The following is a 22,464-nucleotide window of genomic DNA, read 5'->3' as shown; positions in this document are numbered from 1 at the left end:
GGAAGAGAACCGACCCCTTTCACAGGTTGTTTTCTGGTCTCTATGATGTGGGTGTGTATAATAAAACATTTAAAAATTTTGGTGGGTTGTGTTTTTTATTTGCATTTGCATTGTATTTATTGGCCATTTTCCATATTCTTGGAGCAATGTTGATTTTAATCCTTGGATCACTTTTAATGGTATTTAATTTTTATAGTAATGAATTGCAGAAATTCTTTTTGCTAATTTTTATTTTTTGAGACACCGTCTTGGATAACTCATTTTGCCCTCTAGTTCATTGTGTGACCAAGAATGACCCTGAACTCTGGATGCGTCATCTTCTACCTCCCGAGTGCTGGGATCACAGGCATGTGTCACCACACGGGGCCATATTTGTTTATGATGTTCTTCTGTCTTGTTTTTGCTTGCTGGATCTTCTGTCTGTTGAAAAGAGAGCAGGAACATCACCAACTATGACTGAATTAATCTAATCCTCTTCTCATGCGCTCTGGGATTCTGTTCTTAGGTGCAAATTACATGTATAGTTACTGTTCTTTCTTAAAATGTAAAAGTAACCATAGTTTTATCATCATTACAAAATGTCTTTCTCTTTTCCTCCTAATGATTTTGTATGAAAGCCCTTTTGTTAGATATTAGTATAGTCACTCTAGGTCTTGCTTGATTAGTTTGCTAAGTGGCTTTTCTTCCTCTTCCTCTTCCTTTTTCTCCTCTTCCTCCTCCTTTTCTTCTTTCTTTTTTTTTTAAATATTTTTATTACATATTTTCCTCAATTACATTTCCAATGCTATCCCAAAAGTCCCCCATAGCGCCCCCCACTTCCCTACCCACCCATTCCCATTCTTTTGGCCCTGGCATTCCCCTATATTGGGGCATATAAAGTTTGCAAGTCCAATGGGCCTCTCTTTCCATTGATGGCCGACTAGGCCATCTTTCGATACATATGCAGCTAGAGACAAGAGCTCCGGGGTTCTGGTTAGTACATCATGTTGTTCCAACAATAGGGTTGCAGATCCCTTTAGCTCCTTGGGTACTTTCTCTAGCTTCTCCATTGGGAGCCCTGTGATACATCCAATAGCTGACTGTGAACATCCACTCCTGTGTTTGCTAGGCCCCGGCATCGTCTCACAAGAGACAGCTATATTTGGGTCCTTTCAGCAAAATCTTGCTAGTGTATGCAATGGTGTCAGCGTTTAGAAGCTGATTATGGGATGGATCCCTGGATACGGCAGTCTCTAACTGGTCCACCTTTTCTTCTTTCTTTACCTTCAACCTGGTTGTATTTTTTAATTTCAAGAGTGTGTCTTATAATGTTGTCCAGAATGAGGGGACACAACGGAGGCAAGTTGGAGCCATTGCAAATACCATGACCCACAGTAACCAGCAAGAGATCACCCACCAGAAAAGCATGAAGAAGCAGAGAGACTCAGTTAAGGGAAGGCTACGAGATGATAGGCTTTTTGCTGCTCCTGCGAGTGGAGGGATGAGGAGATCATGAAACAGAAGCAGAAAAAGGCAAATGAGAAGAAGGAGAACCCAAGTAGCTTGTGACTTCGTGCCCAGCCCTCTTGCCCTGTATCTGTGTGCCTGGAGCCAGTCCCATTATGCTCGAGTTTCTTCCCGTAGTGTTCACAGGTCTCAGCATCTATGGCATTCCCTTCCACTGCCCCTCCACACCCGAGTCTGCAGCCAGCTCCTTTGGGCTTCCTCCCCTCCCAGGTAGCCTCTCTCCCTCTGGACTCTCCTGGGGGTGAGAGGGTTGCCCCTTCCCAGTGTTTTTTATCCCTGTGCGGCACATTCCAAAGTATTAAAAGTGGCTTTGCAATTTTAAAGAAAGTATCTTATGAACCACAATGCCTGGATTATGTGTTTTATCCATTTTACTGATCTTTATTTCCTTTTAACTAGAATTTTAATTCATTTACATTAGTGTGCTTACTGCTTATGTAAGATTTAAACCTACTGTCTTGATATTTATTTCTATGGCTTACTGCATCCTGTTAATTGCTTTCTAGTGTGTTAAGTAGCTATTTTCTAGAATACCCTTTTATGTTACTTGCTATTTATTTTTTTATAGTTTTTTCTTAAAAACTATCAAATTGGAAATCATAATATGACTAGCAAAAGACTAGTAAGTTAAAAAAAAAAAAAAGCAAACAAAGCAATATAAGACCAAAAACCAAACAAACAACAAATGCAAACAAACAAAAACCTCCCAAAATACCATTGAGTTAATTTTCTGTTAGCCATCCACTGCGGGGCATGGGGTCTGCCCTTACATGTGATTTGTATATCTAGTGAGACTTCGTTAGAGAACACTAATTTTTTCCTTGAAAGTTGTCATTTGGAGTTAGCTTCCTGCTAAGGGATGGGAGCTCATGTCTGCTTCCTCTCTTGGCACTGGGACCGGACCTGTCTTGGACCCGTGCAGGCCCTGTGCGTGCTGCCCCAGCCTCTGTGAGTTCAGATGTATGCTAGTCCTGCCGAGTCTGGAGGACACTGTTTTCCTTGGTGTCTGCTATTCCTCTTGCTCTTATAATCTTTCTACTTCCCCACCCACATTAGCCCTCTGATTTCTCAGGGGAAGGGTTTGATGGAGACATCCCATATAGGACTGAGTGTTCCAAGGTCTCTCACTCTCCACACATAGTCCACCCAAGGGTCTCTACGCTCTCACCCACTGCCGGAAGGAGCCAGTAGGACATTAATTTATGAGCAGAACAGAATGCTGAAGGTCGCTGGGAGCCGCTGTATTTGGTTTTCCCTAGGTCCCTGGCCTATCTAGTCTTAGGTTCTTGGCCACCTGAGCAGCTTATGGGGTGGCTTATTGTCTCTATCATTGTCTTTTATTATGTTAAGTTGCTATTTTCTAGTGCATATTTTATTATTTTCCTTGTTATTGCTTAACCAAAATTTTTAGTTATTTTCTTACTACTTGCCTTGTAGTAAAAGGTTAAAGTTGCATTTTAATTTGTAACAATGTAGCTCATGTTAATAAATTAATTTTAATAGTATACAAAACCTTTTCTTTTTCATCGGAATAAAAATTTCCCCTTCCTTTGTGTTATTATAATCGGATACAGTACATTATTTTTATTCATTGCATTCATGTATCAACACAGACTCAAAATTATTATCTATGGAGTGGTATTTAAAACCAGAGAGGAGAAAAAGACTTAGAAACACAAGTCCATTTGCATCATCTGTGTATTTTCCCATCTAATGCTTTTTGGTAAGCTTCGCTTCTTCACGTGGATTTAAATTACTACCTAGGGTCCTTTTACTTCAGCTTTTTTTTTGTATATGTGTGGGATGCATGTGTGTATTGCATGCATATTCGTGTGTTTGTGTGTGCATGTATGCACAGGAAAGTGGAGGCTGGTGGTAGATGCAGGCGTCCCCCTCAGTTGTCATCCACTTTCTGTTCTGAGGCAGGGCCTTTCACAGAGCCTAGAGCTTGCAGATGGAACTGACCTAATGAGCCCACTTGCCCAGGAATCTCCTGTCTCCACCTCGGGCCACCAGGGCTGTCAGGTTTTTATGTGGGTGCTGGGGACCTTGTGTTTCTGTGGCAAGCATTTTAGTCGTTGAACTTCAGCCCCTCTTCAGTCCCTTGGTTGCTTTTAGCTCAGGTCAATTACAGAAAAATTCAGCTTTTCTCTAGAAATGCATTGATTTCTGTCAGATGTTGAAGTGTGGGTTTCTGGGTATAGCATTCTTTGTTGACACTCCCCTGTTGGTGTTTCATCGCACTCCGCTCTCACCATTCTGGATGAGACTTCGGCTGAAGATCTTCAAAGGATCTTTAGATGTGGAATTCTCAAATTCATCCTAGTTAGGATTCTGGGTGAATAATTTGAATGTGTAGATTAGTGGCTTTGATCATATTTTGGGGAGTCTGAGCCATCATTTCTTCTTTCTGTTTTCCATGTTCTGTCAAGGTTTTCAAATCTTACAAGGTGTTTGGTAGAGTGGCACCCAATAAATGGCAACACCACCTAAGAGCAGGTCAGCACACAACTGATTCCTGCCTTTGAGTAATCCAAGATGCTCCTTTGGTTAGACCTATGGATTCTGATTGAGAGAAGGAACCATTTTGGCAGTAGTTATATTGCTCTTTTTCATGGATTTTCTGAGTGAAAGAGTGTGGCTGACTCCTGTGCAGGAAGAAATGCCCTAGAAATCAGTCCACCTCTAGAGTATAGGCAAGCCCACTGTGTATTTTCTTGATTAGTGATTGATGTGGGAAAGCCAGCTTACTATAGGCAGTATCACCCCTAAGCTGGTGGTCCTGGATGCTGTAAGAAACCAGCTGGGAAAGCCATGAGGAGCAAGGTAATAAGCAGCACCCTTCTGTGGTCTCTGCATCAGCTCCGGCCTCCAGGCTTCTGTCCTTTCTGAGCTCCTGTCCTGACTTCCCGCAGAGATACACGAATGTGGAACTGCAAGCTGAGATAATTCTTTTCCTCTCTAAGTTGCTTTTGGTCATAGTGTTTTTATCACAGCGACAGAAACCCTAAGGCCGCTTACAAATGACATATCTATGGATAATGACAGATATTTATTTAAAAATAATTCTTTGATATAAATACAGTTTTACCATTTATTGAAAAAAGCACAATATTATATACAAGGGAGAGATGGATGTGTTTGTTTACACTTATGTGAAGAATTAAAGCTTTTTTGGGTCTGAAAGAACATGTCTCTAACCTTAGCACTTTGAGATAGAGGCAAGTGGATCTCTGTGAGTTTGGGGCTAGACTGGTATACTTGGTGAGTTTGAGGCCAGAGGAGAACTATGAATAAAAAAAGAGAGAAAGGGGTGAATAAATGAAAGGAAGGGAGGGAGGGAGGGAGGGAGGGAGGCAGAGAGCGAAGGAGGGAAAGCAAGCAAGTATCAAATCTCCACTGAATATTTGGTACTGTGTGTGTGCTGGATAGTTTTTTTGTTGTTGTTGTTTTCGTTTTTTTCAAGACAGAGTTTCTCTGTGTAGCCCGGGCTGTCCTGGAACTCACTCTGTAGACCAGGCTGGCCTCGAACTCAGAAACCTGCCTGCCTCTGCCTCCTGAGTACTGGGATTAAAGGTGTGAGCCACCATGCCCGGCCATGCTGGATAGTTTTATGTCAACTTGGTACAACCTAAGTCATCTAAAAGGAGGGAATCGTAATTAAGAAAATGCCTCCTGTAAAGACTTTTCTTAACTAGTAATTGATGGGAGAAGGCCCAGAACCTTGTGGGTGATGTTCTCCCTGTGCTGATCGTCCTGAGTTCTATAAGGAAGCAGGCTGAGCAGGAAATGATGAGCAAGCCAGCAAGCAACACCCCTCCATGGCTTCTGGATCAGCTCCTATTCCAGGTTCCTGCTCGGTTTGAATTTCTGTCCTTCCTTTGATGGGGAATGGTGATATAATAATTTGGAAGTATAAGCCAAATCAATCTTTCCTTCTTAACTTGCTTTTGGTCATGGTATTTCATCACAGTGATAGTGACCCAAACAAAGACAACAGGTCATAGAGCATCCTCATTATTTTCAGAGTTGGTTGATATTGTTATTTTTATAATCGTCAATCCTAAGAATGCTGTATTACTTGAATATTGCAATTGCTGGAAATTCTATCTTACTCTGTGTCAAAATTCATTGAGTGATTTTCTCAAAAATCAAACTCAAGTCAGTAACTGAAATAATTTTTTAAAATCCATTTTTGCACAAAACCATCCAAAGATATACTGTTTGGTACCTACAGGCTTTATATGGCAAAAAGCTCTGCAATTCACAAGGATGCTCATAACTGAGTTAGAGCAGAGGGGTTTCAGAAAGCATTGTTAGTAGAGCGTGGGGTAGGGAATGTGGTATAGAGTGTCCCTGTGATATGTCAGCACCCAGGCAACAGTGAAGTCACAAGGTCTAACACAGGCAAGCACTGCCACAAATGCCTCACAATCATGTCGTGTTTTATTTTTAATGAAATCCTGGTCATTGAGCGTTCACAAACCTCTTACTGTTGCCGAATTTTTGCAACCTCCAAATTCAGGTAGATAGCACCAGATGGATCACAACCCATAGTTTATGAAGCTGGGACCTAATGGGTCATAAAGAGTCTGTAGTACTTGGATTCTGAATCATCTGTCCTGGGAATCTAGGACAAGCCTAAAGGACATAGCATTTAACCTGTGGGCAGAGGATCAATGATCCACCATGGACATGGAGGGGAGATAGAGAAAAGTGAGTAAAATCAGGAGAGGGGGTATGTTTGCCTTAATACATTAATTTTAAAAAATCTAAGGTCTACCTTGCCAATTCGTAAGCATAGGGCTCAGCAGTATTAAATGTCATGTAAACAATCTTCAGAGTGTTTCCATCTTGCCAACTAAAAGTCTGTACCCATTAAATAATAACCTGACCTCTAAATAATAACCCCGCCTCTGAAAATACCCCCTCCTCTGAAAATACCCCCTCCTCTGAAAATACCCCCACCTCTGAAAATACCCCCTCCTCTGAAAATACCCCCTCCTCTGAAAATACCCCCGCCTCTGAAAATACCCCCTCCTCTGAAAATACCCCCTCCTCTGAAAATACCCCCTCCTCTGAAAATACCCCCTCCTCTGAAAATACCCCCTCCTCTGAAAATACCCCCTCCTCTGAAAATACCCCCTCCTCTGAAAATACCCCCTCCTCTGAAAATACCCCCGCCTCTGAAAATACCCCCTCCTCTGAAAATACCCCCTCCTCTGAAAATACCCCCTCCTCTGAAAATACCCCCTCCTCTGAAAATACCCCCTCCTCTGAAAATACCCCCGCCTCTGAAAATACCCCCTCCTCTGAAAATACCCCCTCCTCTGAAAATACCCCCTCCTCTGAAAATACCCCCGCCTCTGAAAATACCCCCTCCTCTGGACAATATCCCCCCCCCCCAACACACACACACACACTCACATCTAGTCTCCAGTATTCTTCTACCTTCTGTTTTGATATCTGACAACTGCCTAGCCTTTATTTGACCAGATAAATGGGGAGAAGGTTCACATGAAATCACCTGAGTATATGATCCATACACAGGAACCTACAAATGGCCACATCCTCAATAGAATGATTATCCCGCCTTCAGGATCTATCTATTACCAACAGCTCCTCACTAAGGAGCAAAGACTGAAGGTCTTCTACTCCACCCACACTGCGATGTTGGCTGCCTTGATTTGGTGTAGGCTTCATGAAGGTAACTACAGCTGCTGTGTGCGCGCTTGCAATGGCCATGTTCTGTCTAGAAGACAGCTTTTCATAGTGCTCCTCGCCACCCATCCACTCCTCCATTTTTTCTTGCTTTCTCATTTCCACAGAGTTCCCTGAGCCTTACTGATGATAGGGCTAATTCAAATGTTCTATTTACGCTGAACATTCAGTGTCTTATTCTTAGCATCTTGGCTGGTTGCCTTTCTCTTGACTGACTGCTGCCCTGGCAGAGAGAGGCTGCTGAGAGCAGCCAGATCTTCTTTTGAATAACAGAAGACCCTGATTAGTGTTGCATCAAGTTCCTCCTTTGTCTTTTGGAATTAGAAGTTGTCTCTAGTCTGTCACGGAATGGGCCATGCCACAGTGACTGTGAAGTCACATGATCAGAGTGAAGAACAATCCAGACTAAAGGCTCATTATGTTTGATAACTTCTGGGTCTCTCCTGAAATAGGAAATTGTCTTCCGGTCCTGTAAACATTAAGAGCTAGCCTTCAGGCAGCTGTAAGGGTGGGACTTCTTTCTCAGTTTTGCCATTCAAGTATGAAGTTGTCTAGAGCTGAGCTCATGGGCAATAGGGAAAAAATTTGTGTGTGGAGCTAGGGGGGAAGGTAGGGGTTCCAGGAACTCCTTGGTACAAGAATTTTGATGTGATAAGTGATAGGATAGAGATGTGCTGAGCGCAGGTTCTTATCAAAGTCACCACAGCACTGTGCTTAGAAAGCCACAATTGATAGTAATCTGTAACCCTATCCTATAAATCTGATAGTGACATATCAGCAAATTAATCTAAATTGATGGGCCTTTCTAAAACACAATAAGCTTACTGTCTCCAAGAATCAATCCCAGAAGAGAAAGGCTAAGGAACCAACCATTCCAGGCTTAAGAACACTGAAGAAACATATAGGCTAAATTCATTGTGTTGCTGTGGATTGCCTTCTAGAAGGAGATTTTGTTTAACAGGCCTTCTTAAAATTGGAGCATGATACATGGCTGTAATCCTAGCACTGGGAATGCGGAAGCAGGATGGGATTGTGAGTTGGAGGCTGACCTGGGCTTCACAGCAAGACCCTGTCTCAAAACAAAACAACACACCTTTCTGGGACAAGGGATGCTATTTGACTCTGAGCTGCTTATCAAGCTGTGTATTCAGTTTCCTGGTTTTGATAATTGTCCTGTGGCTATGTTCAAGCGTGTACACGTGTTTGTGTGTTTGAGTGTTTGATAGTAAAGGAGTGTGATGTTGAATTACTCACAAGTGGTTCAGAACAGCTTGAGAACATCGATCAATGGTGGATCAAATGTTGGGATACGAAAAGCCCAGGATTCCATCGCAAGCATCACAAGAAGAGATCATGAGCTAAGGATGTATCTTGTTTATTAGTGGTCTTGCCTAGCTGGCATGCACAAGGCCTTGGTTTGATCCCTGACACTACATAAACTGAACATCTGGAAGGTAGAGACAAGATATTTAAGGCCATCCTCAACTACATTGCAAGTTCAAGGCTAGCCCTGGATAACATGAAGACCCACTTAAAAACAACTTTAATGCCTCCCCAACTCCACCAAACACAGAGAGGGAGAGAGACATACAGACAGACAGAGACAGAGATTGGGAGAGAAAGACTGTTGTATTAAAATGTTGACACTATTGAATTTGGGTAAAGAATCTACACGAATTCTTTGTAGTTTTTCCCATGTAAATTTTCTATGTTAGAAGTTATGTCAAGATAAATGTTTAAGGGGCAAAAAGAGAGGTTAATAATAACGGAGCATAATTATGAGCAAAATGTAATGATATATATGTATAGAAACATCAAGATGAGCCCCACTATGTTGTATGCTAAATTTAAAAAGTTTAAGGAAATATCTTTTTAAATTTAATTAATTAATTATTTTTTTACTTATTTATCATTTTACATCCCACTCAGTGCCCCACTCCCAGTCATCCTTTTGCATAATCCTTCCCCCATTCTTTCTTCCCCTTCTCCTCTGAGCAGGTGGGGACCCCCTGGATATACTACGTTCATAACAAGCACGAAGTCCTTTTAAGTGCTAAACTATCTTCAAGTCCCCTTAATGTCATTTTTTTAAAGTTTCAGTGTCTATCAAGTATGTCCACAGGGACTTAAGATATTTTTTGTCAATGTTGAGGTTTCAGTGCTAGGAAAAATTAATAATCAGTATAATAGTTATATTAGAGATTATAAAAACCCTGTTGTATCAGTCAGGATAGGCTAAGTTCTGCTGTACTAACAAACAGTTGCCAAATTTTAGTGGCCAAAAAAGGATCTTTTTTTTTAATGTTATACTTTACACTAGTCACTGCAGGACAGTTGGGGTTTCTCACTCCGTAGTGTTTTCTAACTAATGCTGAGGGGTCTGCCACCATCTGGAGCATGACCAGCTGTTGTGACACACAGAGAGTACTCTGGGTAGTCTCACACTGCCATTCTGTGTTCTGCGTAAAAAAATCACATAGGCCATGTTCTGTTTCCAACAAAGCAGATCGGATAACATCCCAACCCACAGTGGCTAGCAAGTGGTTCCCCTGTCTGTGAACAAGGAAGAGAGTCAGAAGTCTTTGCAGAGCAGTTTCGACAACCACAGAAAACCCCAAGGGGAAATGAAACTCAGGTGACAAATGTGAAGTCTCCATGCCTAACACCTTGTCTTCCACCAGAATCTTCTCTTACACAAGAGGAGGACAGTAACATCAGCTTTGGGTGTGTATGAATGCATAGACACACACTTTTAATTTGAATCTTCTGCTTATTTAAAAGCAAATGTAGTTCATCTGGTTGATGACCAGATAAACCAAGCAGGTGACACATGCCTGAAATCCCAGCACTTGGTGGGGTGGACACAGGGGTCAGATATTTAAAGGTAATTTCAGCTACATGGTGAGTTTAAGGCCAGAGTGGGATATAAAAGGAAGCCTGTCATAAAAAATAAAAATACAGAACATAATTTTTGAAGATGTCTTTTCAGATTAATATTCTTTTTAGACAAAGGACATCAACAATGGCAAGGTAAAAATCACAGTAAAAACACAGGCTTCAACACCGCTGGGATGAATGTTATTTTTAACCTTCAGCATAGTTGTGTGTGTGTTTATAAGCCATCTTTAAAGACAGAGTTCTTGCATTATCTATAAAGGAATATATACATGAGAGGTTACGACTAGTCTTAGCTGTATCAATCCCTATTTTAAGTTGGTCTAGCAAGGCACATTTTGTTGCATTTCACAATCTTGATACAATAGCAATAAAAAGAGAGCTTTTATGTAGATTTGTTTCTTTGCTCTAGATTCTGCTACAGTTGCAAAGGTTGATTTTGAGTGCTTCTTCTGAAAGTGTGTTTATGCTCTTCCTTCAGAAATGGCTTGACATGAGTGTCACACACACATCTGAAATTAGCCACTCTTCAGCTGCATGGCATCGTCTCAGCTTATTGGCAGTAATGTCATATTGGAATCTATTGAAAAGAGTTGATGACAGCTATTTCTCCTTCTTCGCCAGCATACCTGCCATCAGAGCATTCATGACAATTAAATTGCTCTTACACAGCGTGCTCAGATCTGTATCATCGCCCCTCAGTACTCCCCTTTCTCCTCTGGACACTTACAAATTAATTCTTTAAAAGGTTATCTTGGTATTTTCCAGGTAGCAAAGTTGAACAGATGATATATCATTACCATGGCTGACTTCATTTTTCTTCCTTGAAAATGTTCCTTCTTCATCTTGGGCACCATGGGTCACCTTGAGAATGTCCCTTTCTCATCCTGGGTGCCATGGGTCACCTTGAAAATGTTCTTTCCTCATCCTGGGCACCATGGGTCACTTTGGAAATGTTCCTTCCTCATCCTGGGTGTCATGGGTCACCTTGAAAATGTTCCTTCCTCCTCTTGGGCACCATGGATCCCCCATAAATTCTACAGACAAATGACACATAATACACACAAGTGGTTCTCTTGAGTGTCTTCTTGCCAGATGATAAACAAAACAAAACAAAACAAAACAAAACAAAAAACTTGTAATGTGTCACTAAACTTGGAAAGAACATACGGGGCAAGAGACACTTGTTCTGAGTCTTTATTAGAGATCAGTAGACTAGCTTATTATAATAAAGGGTTATCATACAAAGTTATTCAAGGCTTGCTCTGAATTTAATTGTTATTTACTTAGCCCACCAGTCATTTATTGACACCTCCCTTAGGATTTATTCTGAACCTCCAACTGGCCAGGTAAAAGACATGGTCATGCTGTTGACAGGGAGAAACACAACTTGAAACTTTATGTATTGGTAATTTTGTTATGGTTAGAATCTTTAACATTGAATTTATCCTCAACATTTTTTGTTTACGGTTGTTGCTGTTTTCTTGCTTGTTTTGGGACAGGGTTTTACTATGTAACCCAGGCTAGCCTTGAACTTGAGCACCTTCTGCTTCAGCCTCCCAAATGCCGAACTCTTGAGCCCTGGCTTACAGACATGCTAAGTTCTACCTCTTGTATCTTCAATAGAGCCTGGTTGAAGGTCAAAAGGAAAGGCAAGGGAGGGAAAGATTTTAAATTACATAGTTATTACATTTGGTATTACTCTGTGTATGTACAAAAGGACAACTTGCAGGTGTCAGTTCTTTCCATCTATCATATGTCCAGAGGATCAAACTCAAGTCTTCAGACTTGGCAGCATAAACATTTGCCTACAGAGGCAACTGGTCTACCTCCAGCTCTTTCTCTCTCCCTGTCCTCTATCTCTATCCTCCCCACTGTGTGTTGAGACTGAGATAAAGAAGACCCTCAGATTGTCTCACTGTATCACCCAGTTAGGGGTAAAGAGTAACTTCTCCTGAAGTGCTTGGTCTCTGAGCTGCCAGAGGTTAGGTTTGATGGCTGTGGTTTTCATCCTGCTTTCCACTGACAAGCTCAGCCCAGAACATAACACCTTCCAAAGCAGATAAGACACCAGACAATCGTATGTCATCATCTCCATCCCCCTACAAATCCCTCAAGAGTAACAGCTTTGCTGTTTTATTCACCACTGAATGTCCAGCTACTGCCAATACAGTACAATACAGGTGGGCATCGGTAAGTATCCAATAAACATTTGTTTACTGAATGGGTGATGACTATAGCTTATTAGATATCAAGATCCAGCATCTAGTGAATTAAAAATACTGCACCAGTTTTAGAGCAATATCTCTCCAAGAAAGTAATCATATTCTTTTTCTGTCTATTGCCTAGTGAACTAAATCTAAACTCCTTACTCAGGCATTTGAAGTGTACCATGATGTGCTCTCAAGTTACCCTCACAGGATTACTGATTTTCACCTGACACCAGTGGTCCAGATAAAATGGATGATTAATCTCTATTTTTATATTTAAAAAAAAGGACCTTAACACTCTTCTTCTACATGACCAGACAACCCCATCTCTTGTGTGAAGACCTCTTCTCTTCAATGACCTTGGGGAACATGATGCTAACGCCTTAATATCTTTTTTTTTTCTTTTTTGTCATTTGCCAAATTTACCATTTGAGAAACACACACCTCCCATATGGAAGCCCGTCTTGAACTGGCAGTGTGTTCAATGTTTTGTAAAAACATTGTAATGTAAAGTACGTTGTGCCTACTGATGTGTGCAGGGATACGGTTCATGAACCCCAGAGTTCAGACAAAGGAACACTGTTGCTGGAGTTGCTTGCCTTCTCTAAATGAGCTCAAGGAAGCCGGGGACTCTGGGAATCACCAACCGCCACCTTGGGCGAGTGAAGATGACAAGCATAGGCAAGGAAAGAAGCTAGTAGGAGCAAGATCAGAATCTGTGAAGCTCATCGGTGGTGTGCACCAACCGCCTTTGTTGCTTATGAGTTTGAGGTAGTTCTGTTATTTACAATTTTGCTGGCTCTCATCCCATAAACCATGGGTCAAGTGTGTGCCCTCAGCACTGGGTGGGGCACAGCACTTTCTGTACACTTTCTGTTTGCACACAGGAATAATTTATGATGTGAATAAATATAAATATAGATTGCTGTAGAATCCACCATAGTGACTTGCTCATATTCTTGGCTAACCAAACTCATTTATTAAAGCAACAGTGTCAAGCATGGATAACTTCCCATCATTATAAAGTTAATTTGGGTCAATGGATTTACCTGAGTTACATGGGAATTATATAGCTTAAAAATCTTATATTAATATAAGGGCCATAAAACGTTATATTTATAAAGATATAAAGTACCATAAAACTTTAAAAGGTTTTTACTTTGGATTTGGCAAGAAGCCAATAGAAGTGATGCTAAAAATAAACAGAGCAAGAAAAAAATAGGTAAATTGAATGTCAGAAAAAAATTGTTCATCAAAGGACATTATCAGTAAGATGAAATAGTAAACTGTTGAATGGAAGAAAATATTTGCAAATCATATATGTGATGAGAGGACCCATAAAGAATGTTTATAACTCAATAAAAATTTAAGCAACCTAATTAAAAAAATGATCAAGTAACTTGAATAGACAGCTTTCCAAAGAAGTTACTCAGAGTAGTAATATGCACATGAAAGATATTTGATATCATTTGTTATTAGGGAAATGCAAATCAAACCGCAAGATACCACTTTGTGCTCACGGGGATGGCTATAATCATGAAAACAGAAAATAACAAGTGTTTATGGAGGATGTGGAGAAATTGGAAACCTTGTGCACAGTTGTCGAGAATATAAGCCATTGTAAAAACAGTTTGATGTCTCCTTATAAAGTACTTCCTTAAACATAAAGTTACAACAGGATCCAGCATTCCCACTCCTAAGCACATTCCTGAAATAATGAGAAATAATTACTCAAGCAAATACATATGTGTTTATAATAGCAATTTTCATGGATAGCCCAAAGGCAGGAAAACCCAAATTGTCAGTCTTACATATACTAACCAGTTGTGATATGATTATCCATGTAAAGGAGGTATCAGTACATGCTACAATGTGTATGAACCCCAAAGACACGTTAGTGAAAGAAATGATAGACAGCAGGTCCCACCTCACAGGACTGCATTTAGATAGAGTATCCCAGGTCAGTCTAGAGCGAAAGTAGATTAGAGGCTGACAGGGCCTATCTTTGCATGAGAAATGACAGAACAGGTTTACTGAACATGGGGTACAGGTTTTTGGGGGGCAATGAAAGCATTTATGAGTTAGAGGAGGTAGTTATACACTGTGAGTGTCCTGAACACTAATAAAAAGTTCAATTGCAATAGTTGGTGTCACATGAATGTGACAGTGACAGTGACAATCTTGTTCATGACTGAGTTAACACAAAGAAAGCATATTGACATAACACAACATCCAACTTCTGAGTAGTTTCCCAAAATGGTGCCACTCAATATCCTGACCCTCAGCTAACCCAGTAAGTCAGAAGTGGCAGAAAGTGTGTTACCTCAAACACAGGTAGGGGCTACTGTGGTAGGGAAGATGGGCAAGACTTCAAACACCATCATCTCTCATAGTGACAGCTTTGGTTTTTCACAGATTGTGATTTTCTTCTAGTCCTGGTAAAGGCATCAGCTGGTGAATCAATAAGCCAATAACGATTGGTGACAGGATATTTGCTGTTAGTACAACTGTGGTGATCTGGACAAAAATGGTCCCTATAGATCCACAGGGAGTGGCACTATTAGGAGGTGTGGCTTGTTGGAGGAAATGCGTCCCTGGTGTTAGGCTTTGAGGTTTCAGGGGTTCAAGCCAGGCCTACTGGCTCACAGTCTCTTCCTGCTGCCTGCGGATTCAGATGCAGAACTCTGAGCTACCTCTCCAGAACCAGGTCTGCCTGCACTCCACCTGTTATGCTTCGGGCCATAATGATAATGGACTAGATCTCTGAACTGTAAGCCAGCCCCAATTATATGTTTTTCTTTGTAAGAATTGTTGTGGTCATGGTGTCTCTTCATGGCAATAGAAAACCTGCCAAAGACAGCAACCAATATCTCTAACACTCAGGAATCTCTCTTTTCAACATAGGGAATAGGCATCAGGCTCTCTTACTAACTTGTTTTGATATTTGTTTTATTTCCAATGTGCTCATTTTTATATTTTTATCCTCTGTTCATATGACATGACACCTGTGTTCTACTGTGTGATTTTCATTTTACTCTAGATATTTATTAAAAAAATTTCTCTATAAATGTATTTACATAGGGATGAGTCAACTTAAAGGAAAGCAGCCAGGAAGTGATAACATAAATAGAATGAGAAATTTTTGACAGGGGGTATTATTTGATCTTGGAATATTAAGTAGAATATTTAATAGCAATACATTTTTTCACTTGACACATAAACTCGTTGATTGGCAACTTTCCTTTAGCTATCTGCTTTAGGTGTGGACTACAGAGCCTCGAGTCTCTTGCTGCCCAATCACTTGCAGACATGTCAGGAGTCCCCTCACTCCCAGAGGTTTTATGGAAAATTCCCCGGTGGGGCAGAGGATTGGGGATGTGCTTGCCTAGCTTATGTGAGGACACAGGTTTGAACCCTAGCATTGTAAGAGAGAAACAAACTAGTCTACCAACATGAATGGTTTCATTCAATATAAAAGTCCAGGGCTTCTCTATGTCCTCTCTTATTCCCAAATAATGACATGGAGACCTTTATATTAATTAATTAATTAATTAATCAATCATTAATAAGCTTTTTGCACTATATCTGGATAAATTCTGATCTATTCTACCCGATTACGCTGGTCTGACTACTTCCCAGGCATATGACATTACTTGCTATTTCAGTCTTTCTCTGGCACCTACTTCTTTCATCGGGTCTTCATGGTGACCCCCCACCCCTGTGCCTACCCGAGACCCCCCCTCTTATTCTCTCTCAGGGCACGGAGGCCCTGCCTTGTCCTCTCCTGCCCAGCTATAGGCTGATGACCTCTTCGTTGACCAATCAGAAGATGACGGAGAACATCGTTTTTACACAATACTGAGTCACGAAATGCTTCCTAATAATGACAGTACCAAGTCGGACTGCAACCTAGGTTCAGAAGTCAGCACATCTGAATACACAGTGCACAAAACATTCTCAAACAACTTGGTGACTATGATGTGTGTTGGATGTATCTGGGCACCCAGAAGCTGTGGTTCTCCATGTACCTTGGCAGTACAGTTCCGATAAGGTACAGAGCCCCACCCCATGCCCTCTGGAAGGCACAAGGATATGCCACTGCTTTTGAAGTAGCTGGCACGAGAGGTTTGGCAGATGCACATTTTGGGGATGAAGCTGCCTAGAGCCCAGCACACCAACCCATATCCTTGATGGTTTCTAGCTGCTAAGTTGCAGGGGTAGATGCTGCAGCGATGACATGGGCAGTGATGATCTGCTGTTTACTTCAATTTCTGACCTGGGTGCAGTAGTTTCCTAACAGAAGGTCTGCAGTTATATGGAATTATTGGAAAGTTTTGACCTTTCTTACCCTTTCACACACTCCAAAGACCCAAAGTGCCTCTGATTCCCTATATTGAAAGCCATTTTGCTCTTAATAACCTGGAGTAATTTCGTTTTTCTCTGACTAAATCCTTGTTGAAATATTTGAATAATTTCCTGATAATTTGGGGTGTTTGTTGAGTGTTTACTACCCTCCACTGGGCTGAGCATTTTGCAGGCATGGTCTCTTTAGTTCTGTAAAGAGCCTGTGAGGCAGCTTCTCTTACTCATTTTACAGAGTAATGCGATGAGGCCCAGGACCACACAGCCATGCCAAGTCTCAGAGCTGGCAAGCAGCAGAGACTGAGATTTTTTTTTTTTCTTTTTTTTTGAGACAAGGTTTCTCTGTATAGCCCTGGCTGTCCTGGAACTCACTCTGTAGACCAGGCTGGCCTCGAACTCAGAAATCCGCCTGCCTCTGCCTCCCAAGTGCTGGGATTAAAGGTGTGCACCACCACGCCCAGCAGAGGCTGAGGATTTGATTCTGGGTTCTGACTGGAGAGCCTGGTTGAGTCCTTGGTACGGTTTCACCTTCACAGTAGCATTGATGTAGATCTATGCCACAGTCCCTTCAGGCCTGAGACCAAGAGTTAGATCTATGCCACAGTCCCTTCAGGTCTGAGACCAGGAATGGCTCAGGATTCAGAAGTTCCGATTTTTAGGATAACATGGACTATGAATTACTTCTGGAGTGCTATGCATTAGGCGTAGCATAATATAATCAAACACACTAAAAATTTGAAGGATAACTAGTCAGGCATCAGAAGAATAGCTTGGGGCCTGAGGAGAACCTGGGCTACAAAAGGAGTTCAAGACCAGCCTGGACTACATAGCTAGCTTCCACCTCCAAGAAACCAAACCAAAGAGCTCCAACCAACACCATCCCCAAAGAAAACCCACAAGTAATTAAAGAAAGTTCAGTTGTCACCATTTAGTTGCCAAACATACATTAAAACATATTTTGACTTGAAAACCTTTGTGAATCTCAAAGTTACACATTAAGAATTATGAACCTAGCCGGGCAGTGGTGGCGCACACCTTTAATCCCAGCACTTGAGGGGCAGAGGTGGGCAGATTTCTGAGTTCGAGGCCAGCCTGGTCTACAGGGCCGACAGAGTGAGTCCCAGGACAGCCAGAGCTATACAGAGAAATACTGTCTCGAAAAAGAAAAAGAATTATGAACTTGTCATTTTCAATGCATATTATCAGACAGAACAAGCTAGGCAGATCAAAAAGTCATTTTTTTTTTCATCTCTAGCCTCATTTTCAAGAGTCTTGAGTCTGGCTGCTTAAGACCCTTATGTCTTTTCCATTTAGTCGGAGGTTGTCAAGGACTTATTTCATGTCTGAGTCAAATGTAATTGAAAGTACTGTGTATTTACTTAGACCAAGGTCATTATGTTGCTTCGCAGGGTCCAATCATGTATCATTCCATCTCAAAGCAGAGACCCAGTCAAAATTAGAAACTTCTCTGTAAAAGAAGGTGCCCTTGAAGTCTCAAGAATATGCTATTTTTTACCTTGTTTTCATAGCCTGACCTATGACCAAGGCATTTCTGCAGATTTTGATGTTATTTTGTTATTAAACTTTAGGTGAAATGTGACTAAATATAGCTTTAGAACTTTATTTGTGTGTGTGTGGCACATGTGTGTCTGGGGACTCATGCATGCACAGTGTGTGAGCGTGTGGAGGTCAGAGGTTAATTTTGAATGTCACTTAGGAGCAGTTTGCCTTGTTTGGTTGGGGACATGGTCTCAGATTGTCCTGGAGCTCCCTGGTTGGGCTTAGCTGGCTGGCCAGAAAGTCCCAGGCATCCCCCTGCCTCTGCTTCTCAGTACTGGGATTATAACAGTGTGCCGCTATGCCTGGCTTTCCACGTGGCTTCTGGGGACTGAACTTGGGTATCACACTTGTGTGGCAAGTGCTTTGCTGACTAAGCCACCTCTCCAACCCAGAACTTCATTCTTAATAAATTCATTACACTTTCCCTGCAGGTTTGTGACAAAAGATATTGAAGTCTATCTGCAATTTATTATTGTTCTGTGGCTCCCTGGGCTCACCTGGAAGGTCACCACCTAGGGTTTCTCAGGGTGTCGTTCAGCTGGGACTCCAGGCATGCAATACCCAGTTGCCTTGCCCATGTCGCCAGTTTGAGGTTAGCAGCTGTTGGCAGTGGCCTCAGGTGAGGTTGGCTATCTGGTGTGCTCACTGTAAGATGCCTGAGTTTCTTCCTTGACAGTATTTGAATTCTGAGAGAAAGTGCACAAAGGATTTCAGAGACTCGGGTAGAACCTTGAGGCTTCTTCTGTTCTCATCTTAGAGATCGATCACTCTGCCTCATTCCCACCACACTGAGTCACAGGGCCATCGTAGACATAAAAGGAGGGTGGCTAACTGTGTGAGTATTGGTAGGCATGGTTCACTGGGAGGTTTCCTAGGAAAACTAACTGCCATTCAACATACACAGAGTTAGAAAGCTAGTAACAACCATGTACATGAAGGCTAGTGTTTTATCACTAAAATGGAGACAAAAATGCCAGGAAGTCATGTTTTAATTTTTAAATACTTATATATGTGTGCATCTTAATATTTAAATTTTATGTTTGATGAAACTTAAAAAATAATGGGTCCGGTGAGATGGCTCTACAGGTTAAGGCGCTTGCTGTCAATCCTGATGACCCAGGGTCCAATCCCTGGGACCTGAACGGGAGAGGGAGACAACTGACTCCTGAAAGTTGTCCCCCGAGTGCCATACTGGTGCTGTAGCATGTGCTCAAACCCCGTTCCAGGATGGGCGAATCTATGTCCTAGAAATAATGGTATGGCATCTGGGAAGGGACTTGGGGCAGCCGACATATGGTAGACGGAAGTGCTGCCAACAGAAAGTCCGCCAGAGCTAGGAAGATGAAGTGGCATATCTGAAAAGTGATCCAGCCTCATTACAGACTCCTGGCAGACTGTGGTAACTGTCTTACTGTGTAGTCAGGAACAGGCTGGCTACAAGTAAGGAGAAGAGGAGATAGTGAGTGGCAACTTCTGTGGCTGAAAAGGAGTTGTTTCTAAGCTTTGTTTTGTTTTTGTTTTTGAGTCATAAGATCTGTTTGAGCATGTGAAAAAATGAGAAACTTTTTACATATTGGGTATTGATACAAATTGGGTACTGATACACCTCTGTATCCTTTGGTCTTTCCTTTACCTTTCTCTCCTCCTCATTCTTTCTATATTTATTCAGAGGAAGCTCACTCTGGCTAGAGAGCAAACTGAACCAAAGAACAGAACAGGATGGAAGACAAACAAGTCCCCAGTCTCATGGCTTGTATGTTTCTAACATAGGGGGCACTTCCCAAGTCCCCTAAAACAGCAGTAAGATCACCCCAGATCGTTGTAACAAACTGTTTGTAATATCATATGTGTAATTCTACTGTTCGTGATCCTCCTTCTGGCTCTGCCATCAATACTTTCTCTTTTAAACTGAAGGACTTTATTAAGGAAAAACTATGAGCCATGTGGACATCCATGGATATCCACTGATATGCTTGCTTTCTTTTTATCATGAGTTATATACAGTGATATTGGAACTGACTTTTTGAGTCAACAAAACACTCCTAGGGAATTTCAGAAATGACTGTAGTGGGTGAGATGAATCACATGAGGCTTTCCAGAGTCTCCACGGCACAACCCACTTAGCTACTCCCCAAACCTGAATGGACTGCATAGCCATCGATCCACATTGCAAGGTCTCAGTTTACAGGAGACTCTAGGAACAGTGCCTTTGATCCGAAGTTTTGAAGATGAAAGCTAAGGATGCATGGTTTACTTTTGAAAATTTCCCCATGTTCTATATTTTCATGTTCTCACCGCAAATTATACTCTTAACTCTAGTTATTATGGAATCTTGTGGGAAACTTAAACATGTACTTTTACCTTTGGCAATATTCTGTAAGTATTGTCATGAGTATAACTTTTAAAAACGAAATGCAAATGCCACTCTTCCTGTTATGTGATCGGAAAGTTCTAAATGTTTAGCATTTGCAGAATATTTTCATTGGAGATACAGACTGTTTATCCCCCTTTCATTTTCTTTGGTATTTTGACAGTGAACTTTCCCCCCAGTTGAAGGGGGAATCACATGTATGATATGTATCGTATGTTATAGGGAATAGAATCATAAGGCGGACATAACCTAAATATGCATTTTTTTTTAGGACAGCGGTTGCTAAACTACTACCTCAAGACTCAAGTGTTCCTATTTGTGTAAGTTTTCAGTGAAATTCAGCTACCCTCATTCTTGAATATATTTCTGAATAATAGTACAGACTGCTAAGTGTGAAGTTGCGTCCACAGTGCTGACAGTTAAATCCAGAGTATAGTATTAGACTAATATAAACTTTACACACACACACAAATCTGAAACTTCTCCTTCAGTTTGTGAAGTAAGCATTGCCCTTTCAATTCATTGATGCTTTTGTATTTGTGGTAAAATTTCTGGATGAATTCTCTTGAGCCTCTGTGGGGTTCCCAAGGTATCCTGGAGAGGCAGTAACTCAAACGTTATAGTTTAATTCAGTAAGTGTCTTTTGAAGGACTTCTGCAATCTTCAAGGTACAATGTAAGTACATGCGTATGTGCATGTGTTGTCATCAAAGACTTGGAAGCTGTAGGCATTGTCACAAATGGAGAGTGCTTTAGTGACTTGCTAATTTTGGAATTTTATTCCTTATATTTGAGTGTTGAAAAAATTCCCATGTCCATCCAACTTTTGACCTGATTTTCATCAACCCAACTGTGCCATTTGTACATACCAGAATAAACAAAACAAAACCCAAAGTAGTGTTTCCAAACCTGGTTTAAATGGAGACCTGAATGAAAGGATGCATTTCTATTATGTTATTGTCTTTAAACTGGGAATGCAGCTCAGCGTGTGTGTGTGTGTGTGTGTGTGTGTGTGTGTGTGTATACACACGCGCACACGCGCGCAGACTCTGTCTCCCGTTCAGTTCCTTAAGGAACCCAGTTTGCAGTGAGTGTCAGGTTTCACCAGCCTGGGAAAGAGTAAAGGCAGTGCACAGTTAGTTGCCAACTATAGTAATTCTAGTTCCTGGAAACAAGGACAGACGCCTTTTAGTTACTCGCACACCCAAACCTTTGCTGCTTCTAGTGAATAAATCATTTAACTGTCAGCAAATTACAGTGTTGGGAAGTTTACATCATCCCCAGTTCTTAATGGAAGACCGTGGGGATTAAAACTCTTGACACAGAAAAAGCTGACCTAAAGAAAGATGGGCCAGGGATGAACACGGAACACATTTTTTTAGGCAGCAGAAGGCTCGCACACAGTAGCCTACTTAAAGTTGTGCTGATCTGAACTCTTGGCATAAAAGCCTGGAAATTGACTGTGTGACCTTGTGTCAGTAACAGAGCCACTCTATTGACAGATTCACTGTGCACACACTACCAAGCCTTCGTTTGCGCGAGGAACAACGCTACGAAGCAGGTACAGTTTCCCTCTCACTTCACGGGTGACGATACCGAGTCCAAGAGAAACCCAAGTGCAGTAGGCAACGTCTGAAGGCTGGCGAGCCGACGGGCCTCCTCCGCGAAAGGCGCCGTGCTCTGCCGGCCGCCCTCAGGTGTCAGACACAGCACTGGTCCCAGCCCGTGAGCAGTTCTGGAGCGATCGCTGGGCGCCGCCGGGTCCGCGGACCCCCTCTTCCTGCAGAGGGGCTCGGGCCGTCGGCCTCCGCCCGCAGCCCATCGGGAGCGCGCCCGGCGG

General features: G+C 41.8%; 1 protein-coding gene and 1 pseudogene across 1 annotated transcript in view; both read left to right on the top strand.

Annotated features, from left to right (window-relative positions):
* The first annotated feature begins 1,363 nt into the window (after window positions 1–1,363).
* LOC147005986 (small EDRK-rich factor 2 pseudogene) lies at window positions 1,364–22,260 on the top strand (annotated as a pseudogene).
* Usp6nl (USP6 N-terminal like) overlaps window positions 22,092–22,464 on the top strand; it is a 123,405-nt gene continuing 123,032 nt past the window's right edge. The window contains exon 1 of the mRNA XM_021154013.3: window positions 22,092–22,185. The gene's annotated coding sequence lies outside the window, so the exon portion shown is untranslated. The remainder of the gene's footprint in view (window positions 22,186–22,464) is intronic.

The sequence above is a fragment of the Mus caroli genome, unplaced genomic scaffold, assembly GCF_978045245.1.
Source record: "Mus caroli unplaced genomic scaffold, Mus_caroli_1 scaffold_2, whole genome shotgun sequence".
In the NCBI taxonomy this organism is placed as follows: Eukaryota; Metazoa; Chordata; class Mammalia; order Rodentia; family Muridae; genus Mus; species Mus caroli.
Note: the sequence above shows the minus strand (reverse complement) of the source record. Positions and strands in the feature narration are given on the sequence as shown.